A 9,296-nucleotide genomic window follows, 5' to 3' on the forward strand; every position below is an offset into this window, starting at 1 on the left:
CATGAGTGTTCTTGCATTTATTTGTACTGTATTCCCGAGATGTAATGTTGACATTTCAGCGGTATGTTTAATATTTTCATAAAGCGTGAGGTTTGGCACTACACCTGGTTCAACCCACCAGTTTTCCTTAAAATTTCCTTTTCAAAGTCAGGAATATAGCAGTTGTTTTCTAATAGTTCGTTTCTATGTATGTTGAATTGTCGTTTGTTTTTTGTTGCACTCCATTGTTCTGTTGTTTCGCTGTTTTCATCTAAAAGTTGATATATAAAAGAAGATGTGGTAAGATTGCCAATAAGACAACTCTCCTCAAGACACAAAAAGACACAGAAATTAACAACTATAGAACACCATACGGCCTTCAACAATGAGCAAAGCCCATACTTCGTACTTTGCTCTAAAAAGGCTCTGAAATGAAAAATGTAAAACAACTCAAACGAGAAAACTAACGGCCTTATTTATGTACAAAAAATGAAAAAAAAAACAAATATGTAACTCATCAACAAACGACTATCACTGAATTACAATCTCGTGACGTGGGACAGGCACATACATACAGAATGTGGCGGAGTTAAACATGTTAGCGGGCCCCCCTAACATGTGACAGTGGTGTAACAGTTCAACATAACAACGTACTATAAAAAACAGTTGAAAAAGGCTTAACTATTCAAATGGATACATATAGAAATACATCTTACAAAAACACAGAGTCGACGCGGCCGTTGTCAATGTAATTTAAATTTATGCGACTGTCATACAAGTGAGAGGTTTAGCTAGCTATAAAACCAGGTTTTATCCGCTATTTTCTAAAAGCCTATACCAATTCAGGAATATTACAGTTGTTATCCATTAGTTTGATATGTTTTGCCCTTTTGTTTTGTTATTTGATTTGGGACTATTCGTTTTGATTTTCTTTGAAGTTCAGTATTTTTGTGATTTTACTTTTGTAAAATGTCAACTAAAACGAATAACAAATAAAGTAAAACAAAACTTTACATTCAGGATATTCTATCACAAATTTCACAGTTGGCAATGTTAGTATTTTCTGTCAAAAGGCGTTCATCACACATGTGCATCTATATATCAAAAACTTCAATATCAATAACTAAGATATAATTTATTTTACGTTGATTGTGATTATAGTGAATTGTGTCTACTGAAAGATTACATAACTATTAACAGTATTAACTACAAACTTGTGGCAAATATGAACAATGCAAACATAATTTCAGTTGCTTACACCCCTTTATGCTAGATGCACGTCAGATTGTATTATATTCTATAAGTATTCACAAATTTTGTTATAGCAATACATACATAATTCATCGTATAATTGTTATATGTTGAAGTTGAGCATGTTTACTCGTTGCACAACAGCTAGAAAACGACCCGATGTTATATTACCAGAAAGTACACCCATTTGTCACTTTTAAGTATTAGGACAATCCGTACCCGTCAATACAGTTGCACCACCGGAACGAAATGAATGTCAACCTTAACTTCAATTTCCCAACACTAGTTTAATTGTAGATATAAATGTCTTCCCAGCTGAAGTTTAACTAAGCTTTTTATTTTTGTAAATTGATTTACAAGTTTATGCTGATCTTAAAACATTCCTAAAACAAAAACAATTCTAAACCTTCAACAACACCTGGTAGCTGAACATATTTCAAATGCATGTTAAACAACGGAATTAAACTCTGGAAGTTAACACCTCATTTCCTTGTCTATACTGATCATTCTCACAGTATGACACCTTTAGAACTTAAAAGCTAAATAACAAAAATACCAAACATTGAGGAAAATTTAACGCGAAAGGTCCGTGAACAGAAGTGAAAAATCAAAAGCTCAAACACATCCAATAAATGGATAACAACTGTTATATTCCTGACTTGGTACAGGCATTTATGGCATTTATTTTTGTAGAAAGTGTTGGATTAAACTGTTTTTATAGCTATGTTTGCGAAGCATTCAAAGTTAATCAATCATGACAATAACAATGATAATACAACTGCATACAAAATAGCATTGGCCATTAATGGTTTCCAATAAACTAACCCTAATCAACCAATGCATGCAAACAAAGGAAACTGATTGTATATAACCGGAGTTTGACTCTGTAATATATAGTTTTATGACAGAGTACCCACTGTGGTAAGACGTTCTGGTATTCGGTCAAGTGAAAGCAACTAAAATAAGTAAAATTCTTACAACTGGTTCCATTTGAGGAAACTATTTACTGTTTTCCACTGATTTTTTAGTGTATGGAAAATATAAATAAATAATTTTTTTCTAAAATTGTTACGAATAAAAGCGTGTTCTTATCTATTTTATGTACTCTTGCTTGTCAGAGTGACAGTATATTCTTACAGTAGGAAACCTATAAAAAAATTATATACTTCGGAATTAAATGTAGGTTGTGTGGTAATTATTCTAAAATCATTAACCGAGGGTGAACGGTCGAGTATGTTGATCGAACTATGATATCGCAATCAAGTGCAACTGAGTAACGAATATCATTAATACAACTTTGCATTAGTCATTCAGGATTGTGGCAGTTGTTTTTCATTCGTTTCTTTGAAGGGGAACATTTGATTTTGTCAGATTTATTGACGTCCTTTTTTTTAATTTAACTTGGAGTTTAGTAGGTTTTGTTATACTATATTCGTTGACCTTTTCAAAAACTAATTATTGTTTCATTGGAATGTCACTGAAGCTATTTTGTAGACGATACGCTTGTCCGACGTACAGGATTTTAGCCTGGAATCTTTGTAAGGTTTATAAATATTTTTGAAAGTTGCAATTTAGTTTTAATTTGTAGAAGGTTCTTGTACAAGTTAAACGTTTTTTGACACGTGCATTGTTTGCACCAGAAGATTAAAGTTTATCTTCTAAAGTTTTTTCCAAGATTTTCCCAAACTGATACAACTGCATACCAATTATAAATCACCTATTTTTTTTATTTACTTTTTCAGAACGATAGTCATAAAATTGAGATGGAAATGGGGATTGATCAAAGAGACAACAACCCGACAATAGAACAAACAACAGCAGAAGGTCACCATTAGGTCTTCAATGCAGCGAGAAATTCCCGCACCCCAAGGCGTTCTTCAGCTGGCCCCTAAACAAATATATATACTAGTTCAGTGATAATGAACGCCATACTAAACTACAAATTGTACACAAGAAACTAAAATTAAAAATAATACAAAACTAACAAAGGCAAGATGCTCCTGACTTTTGTGTATTGCTACAAAAAAGCCGTGGGGTTAAACATGTTTATAAGATCTCAACCCTCCCCCTATACATCTAGATGTAGAAAAGTAAACGCATAACAATACGTACATTAAAATTCAGTTCAAGAGAAGTCCGAGTCTGATGTCAGAAGATGTAACCAAAGAAAATAAACAAAATGACAATAATACATAAATAACAACAGACTACTAGCAGTTAACTGACATGCCAGCTCCAGACTTCAATTAAACTGATTGAAAGATAATGTCTTCATTATATGAATATCAGGCACCATCCTTCCCGTTAGGGGTTTAAGTATCATACCATCATAACATATATGAGAAGAACCCGTGTCATGCCAACAACTGTTTTTTTTTTTAAATAAATGTGTTTAGTCGCGATGCAAAGACCTTATAAGTGAATAATCAATATTAACGCCAAAATATGTAATCTTTAATGACCTGACAACAGTATCGTAACTATATCCCTTCTTAATAAGTCTATTTAAAGGTTTTGTTAGCTTCTGGGGTGAATACTGACTTTTTTGTGCTTTATAAAGAATATTTCCATAAAAAAAATGGATGTGAAATACCTGAACGTATAAGAAGTCTGCATGTTGAGCTATATTTACGAATGATGTCCGTATACCAATGATAAAATTTAGTAAATGTTTTGACAAGTTTGTGATATCAAAAACCCTGGTGTAATAATTTTTCAGTAATACATAAGTTTTTCTAGTTAAAATCTAAAACATTGTTACATACACGAACGAATCGTACAAGTTGAGATATATAAACACCGTAAGATGGTGACAAGGGAACGTCACCATCTAAAAATGAATAATTAACGACAGGAAATTAAAAAAAAGCATCTCTTTATCATAAATTTTAGTATTAAGCTGTCCGTTAATGATAGAGATATCAAGATCGAGGAAAGGGCAGTGGTCATTGTTAGTATCAGCTTTATTTAAAGTAAGTTCAACAGGATGAATTTCTTTAGTATACATAATCAAGTCGTCATTATTGAGAGCCAAAATATCATCCAAATATCTAAAAGTATTATTAAATTTGTGTATAAGATTTTGTTTCGATGGGTCTTTGCTGATTTTTGTAATAAATTGTAACTCATACCAATACAAAACAGGTCCGCAATAAGTGGTGCATAGTTAGTCCCAATTGGAATTCCAATAACCTGTCGATATACGGAATCTCCAAAGCGAACAAAAATGTTATCTAGTAAAACTTCAGGGGCAGATGTAGTGTCAAAGCATACCCAATTGACATAGTTTTTTTGTTTATTGCTACTAAAAAACTGACCTAAAAGAGTTTGAACATATATATTCACATTCTGACTTTTTAAATGCCCATTGAATTAGTTGTATGATTTTTTTCTTAATGAGAATGTGAGTAAATGTGGTATATAGGGTAGAAAAATCAAAAATTTATCAAGTACTTCCAACGAGTTCTTGACACTCCAAAAGTAATTAGTTGCACTATTTGCGAAGGCCTTATTTGAACAATTTATTATCAGGTTTTTGATTGTACCAAGTGTACTGGTAAGAAGAATAGACAATTTAGTAGTGGAACAATGGCTTAAAGACGAAATAAATCTACATTTGTACGGTGTTTTGTGTAGCTTCGGAAGCCAATACGTAGTTGGGACTTTCATTGTATTTGGTTCTGCTTGTAAACTTCGTTTGAAGACGCAACAAAGACGATTCGAGATTCAATGACATTTGCATCAAGACATAGATTAATGACCTAGTATTTTTTTTCTGATTTAAATACAAACTAGTTTACCCCAACATTCAATTGAATTGATATGAACCGTGGGATGTTGACAACGAGGGGTTTAATCCTGAACAAAATTTTTCCTCCGTTTTTCAGACCGAAATACAAGAAAAACTTTGTTAACCCACATTTGAACTTTAGAAAAATCAAAGATTAATGAATTTATTGCTACAATAAAAGGACAATATATGAGATAAATTTAATAATGCAAATATTTAACACTTTTAAAACAGACCAAATTTTATCACATTCGTTTGTATGATTTTTTTAAACAAATGTATGCAACCGTTATGAATCACATTGTGTATTGACCTATACATGTACGTTTTTCCTGTTACATGTAGATTACGAGTTGTTGCTCTCTTCGTGACAGTTTTTGATTGTTTTAACATTCATATATACCTTCGAATAACCAGATATTCTAAGTTTTTATATACATATGGGAACAGTATCATACTTTATAATGGGGTTGGGGTATTATGGTATATTTTTTTTTCTGATATTTAGTGCCAGACAGAAGAGAAAAAACATTACTATAAAACGTTATAAAAAAATATCATTTGTTCCCGCTCAAAGATGAAAAAAAACTATATGGCATCTTCTTTTCTTAATTTAATGTAATTAATGTGAATTAAAAAATTCGAATACCATAAATATTAAATTGTATTTGCTTCATCTGAATTCAGAAATATTTCTTTTGAAACGACACAGGGATTTTTTGTGAGTTTATGTGCAGATTATTTAATGAGTTTCAATGATCACTAGGACGTATCTAAATTTATCACACAAGAAAAAAGTATCATTATTTATCGATAAACTAAGATATAAATCCTGCAAGTCATTTTATTTCAACGGTCCATAAGTCAGATATTGTATATTTTAAGGTTTTCTTTTTGTAGAACCCACCTTAGGGTATCAGATCGTCCGAAGAAAGATCTTCATACTGTCAGTCTTTTATTGATTTAATTCCGACACCCTTTGGTATGTTATTAGACAAGAAAACCTTACAATATACATTATCTAGACCCTTATTTCAAGAAAAACTGATTTATATAAGTTTATATTGTTTTCGAACTCCATCACTTCTATTGTCTTATATTGTGTAATAATTAAAAAATATTGACTGTCCCTCTGGTATCTTTTGTCTCTCTTTTACTTCACAATTTCAGATAAGCTGCGAAATATTTTTGAAATTCGGAAATATTTTGTTTTACCGATATAGTTTCCCCGAAATTGCTTCAATTTTATGCACCTTACTTCAAGAAGGCCCCATATGGCAGCAATGTTTTAGCTAGCATTCCAACTTCAGAAGTATTGACCATCATCGTGATCAATTGAAGATAAAAGAATCCTCTTATTTGAAAATTTATTAACCAGCGTTCATTGTATGACTTTATAACAAGCACAACTATTCATTGTCCTTAAAAGTTAATGAAAAGAGGTAATATCTGTTGGTAATTAACACCTGAAACAAACAGCGCATTCCTCAACAAAACATAAATACATTGTGTTTGGTACATCAATTTACATGTCTCACTTGATCATTTAGTGGTGCAAACTCTGTGCACTAGGATTCCTGGCCCAAAATGGGGTTTCCACAGATTTTGTCAACTTTACACTTACAAAAATATCTATCATTGGTCTATTAATGTAACCTTTAATAAATTTAAAGCTCGACAAAATTATTTAATCACGCTTTCTTGCATGTCTAATAATCAATTTAAAATAATTTTGATCTTAAAATTATGGACCTAATATTCGGAGCTAAAATGTCCCCTTACCGGACATATTCGTTATTATTCCTGTTTAAGAATTCCCTTAGGTATGTATGTGTGTATGTGCATTAAATGTAGCAGTATTTTTTAAAATATTGAATAACAAAATAGCAACATTAATTTGATATACTACATACGCAATGTATTTTCCGGATAGTGGAATGCATGCTGTCTAACACAAACGTATTTTCTCGATGAAACTAAAGTTGACAAGCGAAAATAATAGCATCAAATCCAGCTAGGTACACTTTGACATCTAGAGGTTAACTTTAAAACTTATATTTTTTTTACAATTCAAATCAACAGTATGATGTCACGTGTAATTACCTGTGAAAACTAATTAATTCACCTTACATTTTAGAAACAGAATATTCTATGGTATTACACAAAAAAATTTTAAGAATTTGTACGGCTTTAGCTGTTGCGTCATTTATGAAAACATACACGAGTGATACCGGATGCTGAATAGACATCATGTTCTTGACCAATATATTAGATACCATAGGTTTTGAGTAGTGAAATGCATAAATTGCTGAAAGTCTCAATATGAAAGGGCACAAAATAGTACAATGTTAATTTAGGCAAAAGGACTTCCAACCTTAGTTTCATTGGAAACACCAATAATAAAAAAAAACAGTAAATCAGAAATAGCTTTAAACAAAGAAATTGAAAAGTGTATCCTTTGGCAGTTGGAAGAGCAAAAAGTAAAATACTAAAACAACTAACTCCCAGGAAACTTCTGAACGGAAAGTACCTTTCAAAATGGAAAAATCGAATGCTCAAATATATCGAACGAATAGTCGCATATAAAATTGCATTATCTTGACAACAATGTGTTATTAAAATAAACAGACATGATAGGTAAAATTGTCATAAATTAGGATATAGCAGTAAACATTGTGTTAGAATCTAAACCCCTATTTTAACAAATAACTTTTTCAACAACAACAAAAAAAAACATAAAAGCATATTGACACTTTTATGCAAAGGTTAGAAATACACAAAGACAAATAAAAAGAACACTATAACACGTAATTAAGATGATTAACAACGTCAATACCTATAATATATACTTCAATACTGTCATGTATGTTTTTGATACCGAATATTGATCAACAAGGTCTTGGTATCTTCAGATGAACTGTTATTTAAAAGGACGAAACGATCTTTGACAAAACCCTGGTTTATCAACTTTCTGCTCAGTCTGAATTAGTTGGAAAGTGTATATCGCATATGCAGGTGAAGTTTGTATACTGAAGCTATGGTTGGGGAAATTTATATTTCAAAAATTAAAATTGTCTCGTTTGTCATAGATTTAGGTTCTTAAATTACCACTTATGTTAAATTATAAAAAGTAAAGGCAGCGAAAGCCTGTTTGTTGTTTGTATAATTTTGTTGTTTTTGAAGGCATGAAGGACTTATGATTCACCAAAATCTTATTCTTGTCATGCGATATGTTATTTATGAGGAATTATTGGAATGATCGTTCATTCCAAATTCTTTTACAAGACACTCGTAAAAGTAAGATTTACATACATTAACAATCAATTTTATGTGAAGCTTTGTCCGATGAAACAACAACATATGTATCGTGAAAAGATGATAGACATTTCAAAGCCTCTTTTTTCTCTGAAAGGGACCCAGGTCGACCATTCACACATTGTTTCAAATCCACTCTATCTAGAAAACTTTAAATATATTTGTATATTGAATGAACACTTTCTCTTTTTTGTTTTTGCTGCGGCGTGTAAGATATCAAGCTTTCCCATGATGACCATTATGATCGTGTATTGATCTAGAAATCTTTTACTTCTTTTAATTCAAATTCTATATTAATTTCGAAATAATTCCGAATATAGTCCAACAATGTTATGCTCTACCAATTGTTTCGATTTTATGGACTGATACATAAAATTTAGTTTAATCTCAACTTCAAATTTTTCAGCTCATTCATTTTTTATCATTCTCTTGAAAACTTTAACAGATAGGCAGAAACTGCAAATAAGATAACAGAGACAAGATCTACGAATAATTCAAATTAATCAACTTTTCATTCTAGTTGTTCCACTATAAAGATGACTTTTCCCATTTTTTGTTTTGCATTTTATCTATTTGGTTGACAATTATTACAGATGGATATAGGCTTATAATAATTAAAATGATCAGCAACACTAGAGCCTCTCAGTAAATAAATTCGTAACACATAATTTTATAAATGATAAACTTTGTAATTTTAATTCACAACTTCTTGAAGGCTTGTTGATGTACAAAAAAATATATTTTAAAATATTAAAATTGGCTTTAATTTAAATGAAGTTTGGTAAAATCCTTTACATTTGAACTTGGTTTCTTTCTCCACGAAGGTGAGTTACCTGCCAAATCATTGCAGTAAATATAAATGCATATGACAACACAAGCCTTTTTAGCGGATATTAACGATGTACAACATGATTTCATTGTTTTTACATGGTCTTAATAACATCGTTTGTATGATGTGTTT

Source organism: Mytilus edulis, chromosome 2, assembly GCF_963676685.1.
Source record: "Mytilus edulis chromosome 2, xbMytEdul2.2, whole genome shotgun sequence".
In the NCBI taxonomy this organism is placed as follows: domain Eukaryota; kingdom Metazoa; phylum Mollusca; class Bivalvia; order Mytilida; family Mytilidae; genus Mytilus; species Mytilus edulis.